The sequence below is a fragment of the Pelodiscus sinensis genome, chromosome 6 (assembly GCF_052426305.1).
Source record: "Pelodiscus sinensis isolate ZL-2025 chromosome 6, ASM5242630v1, whole genome shotgun sequence".
NCBI classification, from domain to species: Eukaryota; Metazoa; Chordata; order Testudines; family Trionychidae; genus Pelodiscus; species Pelodiscus sinensis.
In genome coordinates, this window is record NC_143057.1 from 3299991 (window position 1) to 3319339 (window position 19349).

The window sequence follows — 19349 nt, forward strand, 5'->3', positions numbered from 1 at the left end:
CCTGCCATGAGGGCAGGGACCTGGACTCGATGACCTTGCGAGGTCCCTTCCAGTCCTAGTATTCTAGGATTCTATAACACTGGGAATACACAGCGTGCCGGGACCAAGAAAAAGAGCAAGAGAATGCAATCCCAGGTGCAGCATATTTGAAGTCAAGATGAAACTGAAACAGTAAAAAATATGTTTGCTCTAGGATAACGACACTTACAAAGATGTTACATGGGCGCTGTCTAACCAGTCAACTGACACCTTTGTTTTAAGCCTCGTTGTACATGGATCTAAGTTTTAAGAAGTTTTCCACGTTTCAGGGAACTTTATAAATAGTGCTGGAAAAAAGGTCGAGTCTTACAATTTTCAGGGTGAATTAATGCTTTGATTTAAACTTCATCTGCCTTGTACCATCGGTAAAGGAATCGTCTTTTTCCTAGTCAAGCTGCAAGTCTTCTTTTCTGGTGTTTATTGGGAAGCATTCTGGATGGACCTGTTGTTTACACTCCGTTTTAAAAGAGCATTTGCTTCTCACCATAGTTCTCTAGACATCTCTATTATTTTATTAAACCAGGCTTTTCTCCCCATCTCTTATTTCTGCAAATCAATATTTATCAAGCAATATAGTGTTACAAGTCCCTTTGTAAATCCGGGTTGGTTCCTGAAGGTACCAGCTTTCAGATGTTGCCCAGCACCTGCAGAGAGTTCGTGTTGAGGCCCTTTTGCACAGCCTAAATGAAGAGGGGTTTTTGAAACAGCAAAATTAAATTAGAAATAAAAAACTGAAGAGCTGAATCAAGATCAAAGGAGGAAAAGCATTCAAGCTAATCTTCCCGGAGTCAGCAGCACAGCCATATAAAATTACGTCAAATGCAATTTAATGATTCAGAGTTTCATGTTTCCCAGTGTTAAAATCCATTCCAAAAACGAAATAATCATTGCCAGTGATTTTGTCCTCAGCCTCTCCCCTTCCACATGAGGCCCCACCTCTTCCTGGGGTGCAGAGCCAGGACGCTCCCACACACACCTTGCCTCGGGACCCAAGGCAGCTGTTGGCCCTGCTGTGCAAAGTAGGGTCCCATCCTGCAGAGGGGCAGAGGAGGAGAACATGGCACCGTTACTTTCCCCGGCCGTCCTATGTACTAGCCAAAACAACACCTCTCTGCCCTAGTTCATAACCCTCTACAAATACTTCATTTACATGGCCCCCCATCATATTCGGTGCCCTGGAATGTTTATGCCATCAAGAGGCCAGTGACAGGATGGAAAAATGGAACAATGGTGAGCAATGGACTTCTGCCTCCACTGAGAGTGGACAGTAACCACACTACAGTGGGATAAACTGTCGGTCCGTGGTTTCTAATACAGATCATCATGTTGTCCATAAGATCCAAACCACTAGAAAGCATCTACGAACTAATTACAGTGGCAGAAGCTCTTCCGTGTTCACGTGGAGCCAGGCTTCTTCTGCTCCTTTTAATTTAGTTCCTCATTTCATAACACAAAGTAACAGCAACAACAAAAAGCCAGATACAATTAAAGAATTTCAAAATACATCTAGAAATAGGAAAGGGACAAGCCAACAATTAGTAAAGCCCCTAATCCAGTTCAATGAAGCCAATACTAATTATGTTGCTGAAGCACCACAATTTACATAAAATAGACAAAAACAGGGGAGGGCCCAGAAATTTTCATGGTAGGAAAAAAAAAAACTTAGATATCAAGAACTGCTCCAATATAAAACTGTAAAATGAAATGAGTGGAGATGTATCTATCTCCTAGAACTGGAAGGGATCTTGAAAGGTCATTGAGTCCAGTCCCTCTGCCTTCACAGCAAGACCCAATACCATCCCTGACAGATTTGCCCCAAATCACCTCCTCAAGGATTGAACTCACAACCCAATGCTCAAACCACTGAGCTATCCCTCCTCCCAATACATCTTGAGCAGCAGCAATGCAGGATCTGTTTCCTCCTGAATGGAATTAGTGCTGTAGACACGACAGGGGACCACAATGGGGTGGCCTTGAAAGAAAATGCGCCAGATCAGAATTCTGGCAAGAGTTTCCCGCCTCACTCCACCAATGTTCTGAACTGAAGCACTTGAGTAGTTTACTTGGGCTTCAGCAGGACCGCATGGGCACTTGAAGTTCAACAAACCATGTATGCGCATGCTTGACTGGTGGCCAAGGTCATAACCCAGATCAGACAAGTTCTCCGAGTCCTGGTGCCTCTCGTTATACACCTTTGCTTTATGGACTCAGCCCATAACTCCATTTCTCCTCTCCCCTCACTCCATCCTACCCAGGATGTCTGTCTGGGCCATACAAGATGAGGCAGCAGGCTCTGACTGCAAGCCTCTTTGCTTTGAGGACAGAGCTGCCGACTCTAGTGACAAAAGGAACATTTTGCAACTCTTCACTCCTATTGTGTCACAGCTGGGATGATATCATTTTATGGATATGTATTCACACACAGCTGCATTTTGGCATGCTGAGTTCCTCCCTGGGTGCAGGCTAGCTACTACGCCTCTATGCCTTACTGTCAAAATTAAGACTTGCGGGCTTAATGCTGCGCCATTAAAGCCAATGGGAGTTTTGCCATTGACTTCAATCACAGCATGACTAGGCTCCGAGAAAGGCCAAGGAAAAGACAAGTAGTAGTATGTAGCACTTTAAAGACTAACAAGATGATTTATCTTTAAAGTGCTACATAGTCCTGTATTTTGTTTCAGCTACACCAGACTAACACGGCTACATTTCTATCACTATTCTACAAGTAGTAGTAGGCTGAATAGCTGTGTGAAGAACTCCTGGTTACACCAATAGACACGCTATTGTCAATGGCGAGAAAGTGGGGGAAGGGACGTGTGATGTGGTTAGGCTGCATTATGACTGTTCTATCAGTGGGCTCCAGCCATGCCTCTGTTGCTCAAAGGGCATCGAGCAGCATTAGACTTCCCCAACCCAGTGACAAATGTGAGCACCTGGACCACTGTAACCATCTTACCAGGGAGTCCCAGACAGGCCTTTAGACTCCCAGAATATCAAGCCACCCAAACAAACTCAACGTTGCATAACAGTTACAAGCCAAAAATCACATCAGGTTTCTCCCAGTCCCAAGAGACCAGTCACTTACCCCAGATCAATTTGGACTCCAGACCTTACACCCTAGCAGCCAATTCTGTAGTGAACTAACGAAAGATTTATGATCTAAGAAGAAAGGAGGTGCATTATTGAGAGGTTAAAGCAGGTAAAACATGCGCACAGGAGAACCGAGGCTGACCACCAAGATGGAAGAACTAGGTATTCCCCTCCCCCAGATTTTCAATTAACAAAACATATTCAAGATGAACCTTTTGTCTTCATTCAGGATAGGAGAATTTCTTGACATCTCAAAAATTCTTGTGCAACAGGAAAACCATTAACCATCCCACTCTAGTGACTAGGGTCCAAGAAGCCCCAAATCCTACCTCACAACCAGAAGCAATATTCATCCACAACCCACCCTCAGTTTCCCCAGGAGCCCATAAAGCTACATTAACTCCTGAGGAGCCAGCCCGGGGAGCCGTATGGGTAATCTCGCTCGCCATGCATGGTCCTGAGGCCAGGAGATGAAAGGATCTGGAACATGAACCACCCCTCAGCTCTAGAAATGGATCCTTCAGGAGCTCACAGCAGGGGGCGTTCTGCATGGGATGTTGCGTATGCTGCTATGGCTCGGGCTACCAAATCCAGGCTTTACAAGCCAGTAGCACAATTGCCTGGATACACAGAACTCATGATGGCGGAGGTTTGGAGAAACATCACCTGAGCTAAGTGTGAACTGGCGGTGTTACACTCCGGCAAAGCAGCAGCAACTGAACCACAGGGCCGTCCCTACCCCAGGCTACTGACAAGGCGTTGCCACGGCAGCAGGTTGTCGGTCCATGGCAAGCATTTTAATGGAGAAAAACCATTTTCTGAACATTTCCAAGGGGTTGGTGCAATGTTCTTGCCACTCTTCCCAGCCGTCCCCATTCACTTGCAAAGCCAGAAGGAAGAAGCTTCATTCACCACCAGACCAGCTCTCCTCAGGGGAGTGAAGAACATTGAATGCTGCCGATCAATACAACGCGCCGCTAAAAGGGAACCTGAGAGCATCTGAGAGACGGGGTCTCCCCTCCCCCGCGGAGCCAGCAGAGCCATCCCTACCCATACTCAGAACGCCCGGCCGCAGCCGGCACCACAAAATATGGGGCACCAAATTGCTCCACATGTCCTGGTGCCTCATGCAGCCGGCCACCCCCAGCCCCCGTCCACCTGCCCCCGGCTCAGTCCCGGTCCAGTAGCCCCCAGCCCCATCCACCTGCCCCCGGCTCCGTCCCGGTCCAGTAGCCCCCAGCCCCCGTCCACCTGCCCCCGGCTCCGTCCCAGTCCAGTAGCCCCCAGCCCCCATCCACCTGCCCCCAGCTCAGTCCCAGTCCAGTAGCCCCCAACCCCCGTCCACCTGCCCCCGGCTCAGTCCCGGTCCAGTAGCCCCCAACCCCCGTCCACCTGCCCCCGGCTCAGTCCCGGTCCAGTAGCCCCCAACCCCCGTCCACCTGCCCCCGGCTCCGTCCCAGTCCAGTAGCCCCCAGCTCCCATCCACCTGCTCCCAGCTCTGTCCCAGTCCAGTAGCCCCCAGCCCCATCCACCTGCCCCCAGCTCAGTCCCGGTCCAGTAGCCCCCAGCCCCCATCCACCTGCTCCCAGCTCCGTCCCAGTCCAGTAGCCCCCAGCCCCCATCCACCTGCTCCCAGCTCAGCCCTGTTCTCCTGGCCGCCCCTGACTCAGCCCAGTCTGGCTGTCCCAGCTGCTGTCGCCCGCCTGGGCTCAGAGCCCATCTCCCACTCACCAGGTGGAGGTGAGCAGCCATTGTGGGCTGGAAGACTCAGACGGAGCAGGGGGCAGCTGGGTGCTGCCACTCCGGAGTCCTCCCTCTGGACCTCCCTCCCAGCGATGCTCCAGGCGGCCAACTCTCCCAGGCTAGAGGTCATTGCAGCAAATGTTATCCGGCCCAGGAGTGCTGGTGACCCCCCCCTCCCTTGGTGGGCAGCAGCTGCTCCTGAGGGCAGGGGTGCCAGTGCTGGGCTACGGAGGGCACTGGTGGGGATGGCCCTGGGAGCCAGGCTCCCATGTGTCCATTCAGACAGGAGGATAAGGCATCAGAGCCTAACACTGCCTCTCGTCCTGTGTCCAGACCCCATGTTGCCCCAGTAGGCACAGACCAACCTAGGTGCTCCTGCACCAATGTAACGGACATGCATCGTCTCCTAAGACCAACACCGCCCCAGCCTGGGCCTCCAGCCAGTGCTGGTTGTGCAGTGGGCGGGGGAACTTTGCAATTCCACATCTGCAGCAAGAGGGCAAGATTTCGTGCCAGAGGCTTTAAGAAAGGCCCGCAGCCCACGGGAGAAAGGGGGCAAAGAGAAATACCACACACAGCGCTCACTTCCAGAGAGCGCCTTCGATCGATAAACCCGCCATTCCGCGAATTCCGGGAACTTTGTTTTCTTCTCCCCCACCGTTTTGTCATAACAAATCCACGTCTCGCCAAAAACAAGGCAATTGGCTTCGCCAGCACAGATTCATTTGGTTATTGATTCTTCGCTGTGGAGGGAACAACCTGGGAGTTGAGATTCAAATCTACTTAATTCAATTGTCTTCCTCTTGCTGCTCGAGGCGACGAAAACTGAAGCGTCTCTTATGTATGACTCACGTGGGCTGCTCTGAGTGAGGAGCTGGAAAACCTTATTTCCTTAACAGCAAGGTGGAAACTTGCTGCCACCACCCGCAACAAACCAGAATCTTAACCAAAGATCTGACTGCTGAATCCAGGAGAACTATGGGTTACAACTCACCACTGTACCTCTCCTCACCTGGGCCCACCCTCTCTCTAAGACCACCCATCATTTTCCTCTTTCAACCACGTCTCTTGTTATGATGTACCACAAGTTCTCCCGTTCCTCAACTTCCCCTCCTCGAGGATCCATGAGAAGCAGCAAGTCCTCGGTTAGCCTCCCTCCCGTATCTTGCATGGTTAACACCCGGCAGCCAACCTGGTCCCACCATCTTCCTTAGAGATCTGAAAGCCATGGGAGAAGGCCAGTGAAGATGGGAAATCCCACTTTAATAATGCTCCCTTCCACACAGGAGTTCTCTTCTCCACAAGCCTCCAGTTAAGTTGCTTTCCAATCCTTACTCCTCATGCCCGATCCTCCATAGATTTGGGAAGGCTGCTGGGCTTCTCTAGCACTATCTGTGCTAGGCTACGATTTCCATCCACGTGAAACCTCAGAGCATGAACCAGAACTCAGCCACCAGGCCCAGCGGCCACTTCGTACAGAACTGCCAGGCCTCAACACGACGCCCGGCCTTGTCGTCATACAGAGAAGCGATATTGCGATCTATGTGGAGAAAGAGGGTCTGGTCTGAAACATGCGCCCATGCATCAGAGGCCTGGACTAAAGTCATCAAACCTTTGCTGATACAAAGCAACGTTACAGTTGGGACCAAGAGGCAGGCCCTGCTCACAGAACATGACAAATGTTGGGCTGATAGTACTAGGCCCAAAACACTGAAGCAAACACAGTCCGAAAGGGTGGTACCACAACCCCAATACCAACGCATTCCCTGTTGACAAGAACACATTGACCCACCCTAACGATGGAGTCAGGACAACAGCATGATGTACACGATGGTTCAGTCAAAACATCTCCAAGGCAACGGGTAACACCCAGATATGGCAGAGGGCGGCACCTAGACAGGTCAGAACTAACCTGGTTGCATTGGTGTATAAAGAGGTATCAGCATAGAGGGCAGTGGAAAGTCCCACCTCTGAGCAAGCTAGGAAGGTGTTGGGATATTTAAAAAGGAAGGTGCTGGGATGACTATATATCTGTGGCTAAGGGGTCTAGCCAGACCCCTGTTAATTTTTACATACTCCAACACCTACTTAGTAATATTCATTGTGTAGGAGTGAACATTACTAAACAAGGCTTTAGGAAAAGGAGCGATAGGCATGTGAATTAACATACTAAAATAGATAAAAGGGTGTAATGGTTGCCAATTTGTTGCCACAAACGTTGTGTTGAATGTCCGAGGTAAACGTGCAGGGGCAATAAAGCAGTTCCATTCACCCCATCGGCTCCTGGGTCGCCTGTTTCTTCTCTAACAGACGGCTCAGAGGGAAAACACTCACACGCAGCCCCGTGCCTGACAGGAAAGCGCACAGGGTAACTAGAATCCTTTGCCAAGGTCTCAGAATCCCCTGGCTCCGGGCTCCTAGTGGAAGGTCAGCTTTCCGTCGAAATGACTTGAATTCTAACTATGTCGATGCGTTGAATATGCAGTGACTGCTCCGAACGGACAACAAAATGCACACTCTCTATCTATTACTTTAGCTACCTCCCTCCACCTCCCCTGCTTCTTTATCGTTCCGTCTGTTATGTCTCAACTTGGATTGTGGGACCTTTGGTTCAGGGAGAGTCACTTGTTCTGCATTTGCACAGTTCATAGTGTCGTGGGACCCAGACCCATTTGGGATCTACACACTGCCAGAATACAACTGCTTACTCATGACACATTCGCACAGCCCTCTGCTGCAGATCTTTGAAATCCTGGGCCAACCCACCTATTTTAGAGCATTATTATAAGCTTGCACTATGGAATAGTAACATCTGCCAAATGCGATGATGTCAAAAGGTGGACATAATTAAAACACTATAATTGCAATTCTCCCAAGACTCGGCTTTGGCACGCTGTTTGATGTTGCTTGGAACAGAGCTATTCCCGGGGGCTCAGATTCCTATCTAAACCACTACCATTTGTGTGCTAATTTTTGTAATTACTGCAGTCAGGTAATGCTATGTGCTTTCTTTAATAAAAAGTGTTCATCGCCCCTGAAGTTTGATGCATTATGGAATCGATGCCCAGATACACATTTTATTTTAATCACCGATGACATAAGAACATAAAAGCAGCCATACTGGGTCAGACCAAAGGTCCATCGAGCCCAGTGTCCTGTCTGCCCACAGTGGCCAATGCCAGATGCCACAGAGGGAGGGAACACAACAGGGAATCCTCACATGATCCCTCCCCTGTCACCTACCTCCAGAGAAACAAGCTAGGGACACCATTCCTACCCATCCTGGCTAATAGCCATTGATGGACCTAACCTCCATGAATCTATTTAGCTCTTTTTTGAACCCTGTTGAAGTCCTAGTCTTTACCACATCCTCTAGCAAGGAGTTCCACAGGTTAACTGTGCACTGAGTGAAGAAAGACTTTCTGTTTTTTTTTAAACCTCCTGCCTATTAATTTCATTTGCTGACTCCTGGTTCTTTTCCTTATTCACTTTTTCCACACCGGTCATGATTTTATAGACCTCTATCCTATCCCCCCCCCCCCCTCTTTTCTAAGCTGAAAAGTCCAAGTCTTTTTAATCTCTCTTCATATGGGACCCGTTCCAAACCTCTCATCATTTTTGCGATTCCCCTTCACTCCCCCCTTCTTCTTCAGGACTTTTACTTCAAACTGAAAATGGTGGGACAAGAGGCACATGCCCAGTTCCATTTCCTCTGTTCCCTTCCTAAATTCAACACGGTTGAGTCTCTTCCCTGCAGTGTCATAGTCAATCTTGAATCCTCGTTCACCTGAATCCAACCCAAATCCATCTGCTTTCCTTGCTCCTGCATTGCCTGCCATACTCATAGGCGCTGCCGTGCCCTCTCCCTTTGACTGTGCAGCTCCTTCCTATGTGGCCGCCGCAAACCCCAGCTCACAGGATCCATCCGTGTGCAGAACAAGACTCCCAAAATCTTTGTCATTAATTATTAGGCTCCCAAACATGTGGTGAGTGCGTCACAGAAACAGCCAGCACTCTCTCACCGTGCACATCTAAGGCCAGGCACAAGAGCAGGGGTCTCCAACCTTTTTAAGCAGGAGATCACCTTTTGAATTTAACTGCAATCCAAGATCTCCCTCAAACCCAAATACCCTCACCCCGCCTCCTTCCCACCCCTCCTCTGAGGCCCCGCCCCTGCTCACTCCATCCTCCCTCCCCCATCCTCACTCACTTTTTTCAAGCTGGGGGCAGGAGTTTGGGGTGCAGGAGGGATTCAGGATTGGGGCTGGGGTTCGGAATGCGAGCTTCAGCTGGGCACCACTTACCACAGCTGGCTTCTGGGTGGTGGTGCAGGGGGCTAAGGCAAGCTCACCCCTGTCCTAGCCCTGCACCACTCCCAAAAGCAGCCAGCAAACTCTCCATCCCTGCCCCCCTCTGGTCTGTGGAGGTGGGGTACAGGGTGTAGGGAGGGGCACCCTGAGATCAATACCCCCCTTTCTCTTCTTTCCATGCCCTGCACAGCAAGCAGGAGGCTCCCACAGGTCAGGGGGCAGCTCCAAGGTGGAGGGCAAGAGCAGCACAGCAGTGCTGAGGGAGCAGCTTAAGTGTCCGATCTTGATAGCCAAACCTGTCAGGATCACCTGTCAGAGGCTCCAGATTGACCAGCAGAACCCGACTGACTGGTTGGTGACCGCTGCACAAGAGAGTAGAAACCATAAGGAGTAACAGCCTGAGTTCCCTCCTCTGCCACAGACTTCCTGAAAAACCCTGGGCAAGTCACTTCAGGGGTTTGCATCCCACCAGAGCTATTCCCGGGGGCTCAGAAGCAGCAAGAAGATAATAGGCCAGTCCTGCCTTACAGGGCTGTTGCGAGGATAAACATATTCACGAGCTTAAGGCACTTAGACATTATATTAACGGGGACCAGAGAAGAAACTATGATAGACAGAAGAGATACAGTGCTTCTAGACTGAGTTAACTTGCCAGATGAAAAGAAATCAAGAGTATTTTAAATCCCAGAACTGTGGTACAGAAGTTAGCAAATCCAATGTACCAACTTACTTCAAAAATTAACTGTCAGTTTAAAATTATGCACTGTAACATTGCAGGGGGTTTCTGGATGTAGAACAGTTACAAATCACTAAGAAAACAATAAAGAGGTTAATGTGAAATTCACATTAGTGCTAGTCCCTATAAATTCCAGCTACATGCCTTTCTTGATCTCTACAGACTAAAAAGTTTAATTAATAAAGAACACAGTTGTCGGAGTGCGTCCAGAAAACTCATTTCAGCATGAATTTCAAGCTACGGTTTGTCTCCCCCGGGTAACATTAAACCACTTTTTTGGCTTTACTTCTGGAAGCGGAGCGGGGAAAGATACAGAATCTTAAAGAGCCACATTACAAGAGCTTGCAGTGTGAAGTGTGACCTCTGCATAAATAAATGCAGCGTTGATTTTGTCAAGTATGAAGACAAGAATGGACACACTGAACTTTCTGGGTGTCTGGCTGGTGAGTCTTGCCCACATGCTCAGGGTTTAGCTGATCGCCATATTTGGGGTCGGGAAGGAATTTTCCTCCAGGGTAGATTGGCAGAGGCCCTGGAGGTTTTTCGCCTTCCTCTGTAGCATGGGGCACAGATCACAGCTGGAGGATTCTCTGCATCTTGGGGTCTTCAAAGTATTTGAAGGCTTCAATATCTGAGATATAGGTGAGAGGATTATTCTAGGAGGGGTGGGTGAGATTCTGTGGCCTGCGCTGTGCAGGGGGTCAGACTAGATGATCATAATGGTCCCTTCTGACCTTGAAGTCTATGAGTCTAAGGAACAAGAGTACAGAGCGAACATGCTTGGGTGTGAATGAGAAATGCAAGTCGTTTCATCAGGACCGCAGATTAGCACCAACTGTATTTTTCAGGAAGGTTACAAAGTTAATTTTTAATAGTCACAACCCCCTTTTATTTAACATTCCTTAAGTTTGCTCTCATCGATAAACTACACCATAAAATGGGAAATACAAATGAAAGGGGTTTAGAAGGTTGCCAAGTCGAGCACTATCGAGTTAAAAAACGTGAGAATGAACATCTCCCCACGTACAACATAACGCAGCCTTAACGGACATTAAATGACGTTTTTGTGCCCTTCATTTTTCAGTAGAAGTACTAACTTTTTCAGATGTGCTATTTAAGTAATAGAGCACGTGCAACATTTTTAATGCAATTTCTAAATGATTTTTTTAAATGCTCAACAGAAAACTAAATAAGAACTAAGCTAGAATTTCCACTTTCTGGAAAAGGTATGAAGCCAGAGTCCTCTGTAAGAAACAAGGAAGGTATCTACATGAAAAGGAGCTGGAATTTTGTGTCTTCTTCTCATGCCTCTCTTTTGACAAAAGCAATGAACAATTATCATTTGAAACAAAATGGTAGCACTTACCCCAGTACAAGCCCAAAGGAGCACAGTTCCTCCAGACCTGGTCTGATCCATCCCGGCTTCTCTTTGGAGTCTGTGTTAGGATTGTCTGAAGGAAACCAGTTATCAAAGTCAGCCGCTGCCATGACAAACATACTCCCTGTGTATGCAAATAAACTGCAGGAAAGGAACAGTGAGTGGGTAATTATCTCTGATGTCACAATGTCACTGCGTAGGCAGCCCCAAAAGGGCAGCAAAGGTGCATGGTGTTGAGATGACTTGTCAGATTTTACCCAAACTCCTGAAGAAACAACATACACAATACACATTGCAGATTGGCCACAAGTGACCTGTGTGGAATCAAATTTGGTTCCAATTCTCCATATCATGTTTACAAAAAGGGGCTACCAAAAAGAGAGACACACTGATGTACAAACCCTGTGTGACGGCACATCGGGGACCCCCCGATCCTGCACCCCTGTCGCAGCATGAACAGACTCCACCAGCAGTAGAACAGAGGGGGTTTGTTGCTTCTCCAGGTTACAGCCCAGCACAGATGTGATGTGGTAACAGGAGTCAAGGCCAGGCAGCCTTAGACCCTTTGGGTAAGGGGGTTCATCGCCCCCTTCAACCCTCAGCACCCAGTTTAGTCTGTTACCCTTCATGTTTCCCAGCCAGAAACTCCCTCCCTCCCAGCCCCTACCCCCCAGCCAGGTGTTCGGCTCCGCCTCCCTTCCTTTGTCTGTCCCTCTGGGAAGAGCCTAAAGAGAAGCTAGATAATTTCATGGAGGTTAGGTCCATAAAAGGCTATTAGCCAGGGGATAAAATGGTGTCCTTGGCCTTTGTCAGAGGCTGGAGAGGGATGGCAGGAGACAAATCGCTTGATCATTGTCTTTGGTCCACCCCCTCTGGGGCACCTGGTGCTGGCCACTGTCAGCAGACAGGATACTGGGCTAGATGGACCTTTGGTCTGACCCAGTACGGCCGTTCTTACGCCTTGTTATCTGCTCCAGCTGGGACTAGGTGTCTGGTCCAATACATGTGTGGGTGAGTCAGGGGCAATCACACAGCACAGTGCAGGGGAACACTGGGTCACAGAGCAGACAGCCCCCCACTACGCCACATCCTGTAAAAACAGAAAATTCGGACACAGCCCTAATCACCTACATCTGCTGCAGTTTGACCCTTCTGATGGGTGCTTGAAAAAGAGTCTCTCGCACACACACACACACACACACACACACACACACACACACCTCCAACAACAACTGGTGGTGTTATTACTTCTTGGTACTTAATGCAAATGTGCATACATTCACTGTAATTTTATTTGTTCAAAGTATGTTATTTCAGTTTTTGACCAGTCTATGCGTTGCATAATTTTATTTCTCTTTTATACTTAAATTGAATTCTTTGGAGTAGTGGGCTCTAAAATGCCTACTGGCTGGAATAATGATCCCTATGGTAACTTTTAAAAGAGACACAGCGTTTTGTTTCAACTGGTGGTGTGCATCTCCATATTCCTTCAATACTAGTGCAACGTAACAAAACTAATTCCGCACATGGAGGGAAAAAAAATGAGGAGGACCATTGGACACCAGGTCTGGAAATGCCATGGGGGTTCGGTGAAACAGGGCTTGGGCTGTTGTCATAGTGACTCTACAGTGGTGTCTTCGGTAAGAATGGGAAATAGACAGAGCTCAGCTGACCCCACGTTTCCTGAAGGGGGCAGCAGCTCTCTGTCCCGGCTCTCTCCTGGGAGTGCTGGGAATTCCTGCAGACCCCAGCTGGAGAGAGGCGGCACAGCGCTTCCTCCTACCGGGGTAGCGGAGAGAGAGGCCCCTTGCAAGGCAGAGGAGAAACAACTCCCACAGCAAAGGGTCTGCTTGGCGCCAACCCCGGGATACGCAGACCGTGCTCTTATGACCTGTCTTGATCGTGTGTTTTTCAGCTGCCTTTTTAAACACTTCCCAGTTTTCCATTGGAACGTGGCACCTTTTGCGCTCCCTGCAGTCCAGCTGCCTGGCCCTGACCGGGCACTAGCCCTAACGAGTCGGTTCCCAGCCATTTGAACTCAGGCTCCCCTCGGGTAGCAGGGCAGCTGTGCCAGCCCCAGCCCCGTATCTCTGCCGCACGCCGGCTGCAGGGGCAGAGAAGGCGGTTTCTCAGAGAGTGGGTTAATCCAGCAGAACTTCAGGCTGAATGAGGACTCCTTTCGGCGCTCAGGAATGAGGAGGGCGATGGAGAATCGTTACAGCAAAGCAGTGTTCCTGCTCGGCCACCCAGACAGCCATCGCTGCAGGATTAATTTTAACAGTCTCAGCAGGGCTGGGTTATCCACAAGGAAACTTACCGGGGACCTGAGGCTCGTGAACAGTTCCATGGAAACGGTGATGACACATGGTCCAAATTTCCTTTTTCCGTCTCTTGGCCAGGGCCACAAAGGTTGGATCTGCATCCAAGCTGCCCGAGCTGCTGGTGGAGTTTGGATATTGGGTGTTGGTGCGGGCCCATGTCTGCTTCTAGGCTGTAAGCTTTCTGGGGCAGGCGCCTTCTGTGGTTTGGTTCTGGGTTAGTGTTGCAACCAGCACAATGGGGTGTTGCTCCGTGACTCGCACTTGTAGAGGCTACAGTCGCACCAGTAAAAATTAACTAAACGCCTAAGCCAAGTAACAGCCAGAATTTGACGGGAGCACCAAGACAACGTGGTAGAACAGCTGGGGACTGGATTCCAAAGAGTCCGATTCTGTTCCTGGCTTTGCCTCTGCCCTTTAGGGTGACCAGCAGCTGTCCTGCAATTCAGGTAGAATAAATGGGCCAGAGGGGCTGCATAAGGAGCAGGGTGCCTCCCTGTGCTCCTCCAGAAGAGAGCCCGGGCTGCCCTGCTTTCCTTCAGGAGTGAGACATCCTCAAGAGTGATGCCAGCTGGTGGACAAGTAGGGCATTGTTAGAACGACTGGCGTGCAAACCTGCTGCACAAGGCAGGAGCGGCTTTATGCCTCTCAGCACACCCCTGGCTCCCTTTCCTACAGCTCACCAGGTGCAGAATGCCGGTCGGGGTGTGTGCTGGGCTCTCGGGTAATGGGGAGAACGGTAGTGTACGTTCATACACGTGCTTTTCACGTTTCGATCGGTCTCAGGAGTGTTACAGGCGCGTAGGGTGCCCAGGCAGCCGCAGATTTCCGCTATGCGAGCTGGCCAGCAACCCTGCCGGGCCAGGCAGCTGGGAATCCGGCCCCGACCGTGGGCTGTTACCACCCCGCTGCGTGCTAATAAATGACTGATCTAGTCCAACCTCCCGCAAAAACAGGGGCCTCCCCTGGATCCATTCCCATCTGACCTACCGTACATCTTTTAGACAGCCAGCCAGGCTTGAGTTACAGCTCGATAGCGGTACAGAACCCTCCCGAATCCCTGCTGAGCAGTTTCAAGGGCCTTCTCTGTGACCTGCTTGTGCTTCGTTTCTAGTCGGAATGTGTCTAGCCACAGCTTCCAGCCTTTGGTTTGGGATACTAAATTTCTGTCCCTCCCGGATTCTTACAGACTGTGATCGAGGCACCGTTACCGTTTTGTCTTTCTAACGGGCCCTGTGCCCCGACCCTTCCATTCCAAGCACCTCTGGGGCAATGAATCAGAACCACATCGGCTGGACCGAGAGGACACGGAGCTATTTTGGAAACAGATTAGCAAGGAAGGAGAAAAACCACACACTTGTCACACTGCAACAAGATTGCAAAGCATCATGGGGAATATATGAGAATACTCCCAGCCAGCAAAGTCCAATAAGCACAGAACTTGGCTATGGTACTTCGAAGAGTTGCCCAGATCTGGGAGCAGCGTTTTAAAGCAGCCTCTCATGAACCAAAGAATGCAGCCAGAAGTCTGGATTATTTGGCTATGGGATACGGAGCCCTTTTTGGATCCTAACACGTCACTCGTTGCTATGAAGCACAGAGCTGGAACTGGGCTTTCTAAGAAGTGGTGGGAAGGAAAAAAACGTGGCCCAAATACACAGGCCTGGGGACATAGCAAATGCCGTTAGTGCTTCAGAAGGCCACGGTTCGCTCCTTAACGCTGGAATTCCCTTCTTAGCAGTCAAGAGATCAGCCACACCTCTGAGGGCCCTTTCCCAGATCAAGCGAGCACACGGCTGCGTATTAATGCAATAATTGAGAAGCAAGTCCAAAGGGATTTTCAAATTCAGAAGTTAATGGGGGAACAAGCCTCATTAGCATTCATCCGCTGGCACGGTTCTTTCCGGCGCTCGTTACCAGAGCAGGAGACAGGGTTTTAAGAAGTGGGCCTGCTGTCCCTCCAATGGCGTATTCCCGGCCCCCCACCCACCCCACCTCTCTGAAGCTGCCTCTGTGAGTGGCGAACAAGACGTGCCAAGAGCCCCCTTCTCCAGCAGGACGCTGTGTTTTAGCAGCAAGGTTGCTCCCAATTCTCAGAAGGCAGAGACCAGACTTTGGTCCCAGAGTCTAAGGCTAGAAGGGACCGTTAACCTCTAACCCTTGTCCATTACCGTAGCCACAGCCCAGCAGACTTAGACCCTGGCTTTCATGGACAGAGCAAAGAATTTCCTCCTCCCATCTCCGGACCCTGAGGCTGGCATGTGTTTGTAAAGCACGTTGACTCCTTCCGACTGTAAGATTAACTATCATGTGGCCTTCCCCTCCCTCATTCCCTGGAGCCAATTTCTGGGTGAGGCATGGGGGCCAAAGCCTTCTGTTCCACCCAGCCCTGCATGGGAGAGGGGCAACTGCTGCCCCATCTCCCCGCACAAAGAGCAAAATCCATCCCAGGCCTTTTTGCTACAGAGCTCTGAGGGGTTCATACTGTCGCCCGTCCCCGTGGGATCTGGCTGCCACCTGTGTAAAAGCCACAGCACTAGCAGACTGCTCCGTGGGAAAGGAGGGGGGTGTCAAAAACTCTGCTAGGAGGGTTTGGAAGAGGCAGCAGACCTGCGAGGATCACTTGGGGCGGAAAGGCCAGAGCCATTCCTGGTGGGGTGCAGGACCTAGCGCAAAGCCCCTCTGCCTCGGGCCCCACCCCACCTCTTACCACCCCTTTCCCAAGCCCCGCCCCTGCTCTGCCCCCTCCCACCTGCATTGCACCGCTTCCTCCAAGCAGGTAGATGGCAGCAGAGCAGAGCAAGCTGCTAGGTGGCTCCACTTCCCGTGATTCTGGTGAGTGTGGGGGGGGTGGGCCCGACCTCTGCTGTCCGTGCCAGGATTCCCGGTAATTGGCCCCCTGAAAGCTTAGGACCTGGGGCAGGAGCCCCAAACCATCCAGTGGATGGCACAGCTATGGGCAAGCCTCTCTCAACACTCCCTCTGGTCCCGCCGTAATGAGCCACTTAACCATCTTGGGCGGAGAGGCCCACGGATCCACTGGGGCTGTACAGTGAGGTCCCACCCAGCATTTCCTGGGGCATTGAAGGAGGAGCAAGCCCACGAGCCATAGTTCCTGTCCTTGTATGGGAGTAGGCAGGGTGGCCAGATTCTCACGCCATCCTTACAAGGCTTTGCGGAGGTGGGGAAAGTAAGTTCAGCTAGCGAGGAGGCAAGTGAGGGACAGCCAACTGACCAAGGGCAGCGGACGAGGGATCGGAAGAGAGGAGCTAAAAGCGCATGGGGAGTGTGCAAGGCCAAGGGTAGATAAAGCGAGGGAAGCGTGGGACCATAGTTAGAGTAAGATGAGGAATTTAATATCTATGTTAACAGGTAGAGAGTGAAGGAAGGCACGAGAGTCTAAGAGTTCTGCAAACACACACCAGCAACGCCTGATCTTGCGGCTGTTCAGAAAGTAGCCTCCGGAAAGGAGTTGTTGTGGATTGCGTCTGCCCTCTGCTGGGCTTTCTGGGATTTCTTGCTGGCTGGTGTCTGCTCTAGCCGCCTGTGGCTGCTTTGTGGTTCAATTGTTCTCACCCCACTTGGCTGGGAGAGCATTTACTTACCACCCTCCAAGAAGCTTTTAATCTGAATTGGATGAATGCACTTGCTGATTTCTCCCCTGTTCCTTGTCCCTTTCGGATGGTGGGGGATTTCAACCTGCTTATGGATTGCTTGTCCCAACCTTCTGGCTTCACTTTTAATGGGTTTCTGGGGCTCCTTGCTGTGAGGCGGAAGGGGGGCGGGGCTTGGGTCACTCACTCAAGCCAGCCACTGTCTTGACCCTGTTTTTGCACAACAATGTCCTGTGATTGATTTGCTAGGCTAGCAAGCGGTTACAGTGAAAACGGAAAATCAAATCAGGTTCAGAGCACAAACGTTTAACGCTTTGACTCCTGCATTTTACTGCAGTGGTGTGCACTGGGCGTTTCTTGGGAGGGGAGGAATACAAGACTGGATTAATCCTGGATTAACCATCACTTCATTGCGGAACATGTCGGGGAAGAAGAGGGGAACAAATGCACATGCAAAGCTGATCCATGGGCCAATGGAGTCTCTGTAATGTACCGGGAATACGGGACAGCAGCCGGAGTGTATTGGCCTAACCATGCAGACAGTCTCCATGAGGGACATACTTTTTGAGCTTACGGTTCCCACCCACGTCCGATACCCTACAGATCCTGCTGAGGGGAAAACTTCCAGCCGTGGCCAGTGCATTTCCTATTCTGTATGGAATTCGCTTATGAATATAAATATGCACAAGAGGAAAAGGTTTTATGCAAAACACCTCACGGAAGGTACCCTTTCAAAAGCGGTCATTGCTGAACAGCATTTCCCCATTGGTAGGCATGTACCATTGCTGTATCCAAAATGGGGACTAGCAATGGTAGATTATCATGTTGGGAAGGCCCATTACCAGCCCACCAGGAACAACAAAGAAGCCAGAAAGAGAGCTTAGGGCCCATTAGCAAGAGACAACTGAGTGGCGGAGAACTGTCTGCCTTCACTGCTACTGACTCTCAGACTCTGGCGTGCCACAAAGACACGTGACCATGTCCCCTGGGTGCTGTGGCAAGGCCCTGTGACGGAGCCTTCCCAGAGCTGAGCTGATCTCAGAGTCTGTTGCATACCCTTGTGAGCCCCTCTCTGTGCCAGTGGTAGAGGGGCCAGAGGCTCAGCAGGTCCGAGGGTTGAGGGGCACCCAAGGGACGGGAAGGTTGGCTCATTAGTAGTTCAGCATATCAAGTGACAATCCCAAGGGGATCTCTGGGACCAAACACACACCTAACGTGGAATGGACATGAGCAAGCATATGAACTACAATGTCATACAGTGACTTGCGTGTATGGCACTACATGATACACACTGAAATGGAAGTACAAGATCTATGGGCCAAATGATTTATTTTTTATAATTACCTGGTAAAAATGAGACCGTCAGCAATTTTTCAGTAACTGCGTGCTGTGGCACTTTTGGATGGCTATACCTCAGTTTGTAAGTGTTCAGGTGAGGTGAAACTTGGACACACAAGACAAAGCAGGCTCTTGGAAGGGGAAACACTGAGAGCCGTTGCACTGTGGCATCACTCCCTAAGATAACGGGGACCCGATGAGGGTATATGCGACAGTCACCAACACCAAAGGGATTGTCTCATTTTCGTGTCGATGCAATACACTGCGATTCATGCAAGCGATGACACAAAGTATGCTGCAAAAATGCAAGTATCACTGGAACCTCTCTTAGAACTCTGCTCCTCTTCTGCCCTGGAGAAAATGATAGTAATAGTGATCTCGTGGTTATGGAGGAGCCACAGCAATGGCCTCTTCTGGCCTCAAAGCATCACATCTTGTGCTAGGACTCTAATGCTTACCTGTTTTGGTGTGCACTCTCCATTCTCCTATCGTTAGGCCTTGTGTACATTTGTCAGGAGACTGGTGCTGAGAGGAATCGATCACGCAGAGGTCAATTTAGTGGGTCTAGTAAAGACCCGCTAAATCAACCACTGATCGCACTCTTGTCAACACCGCTTCCCTCCCCCAGTGGAGACACTGCAGCAACTCGATCTAAGGTACAGCTATTCACGTAGCTGGAGTTGCGTACCTTAGTTCAACATTGTCCCCTAGCGTAACTTGGCCTTAGACCAGCATCTGTTTACAATATTGATGCCATCTGCTTGTTATGGGTCAGTCACCAAA

At 50.2% G+C, this 19349-nt stretch overlaps 1 long non-coding RNA gene across 1 annotated transcript in view; it reads right to left on the minus strand.

Annotated features, from left to right (window-relative positions):
• LOC112547764 (uncharacterized) overlaps nucleotides 1–11926 on the minus strand; it is a 71765-nt gene extending 59839 nt beyond the window's left edge. Inside the window, exon 1 of the long non-coding RNA XR_012904571.2 lies at nucleotides 11285–11926. This is a non-coding gene — a long non-coding RNA (uncharacterized LOC112547764). The remainder of the gene's footprint in view (nucleotides 1–11284) is intronic.
• Nucleotides 11927–19349: the final 7423 nt, after the last annotated feature.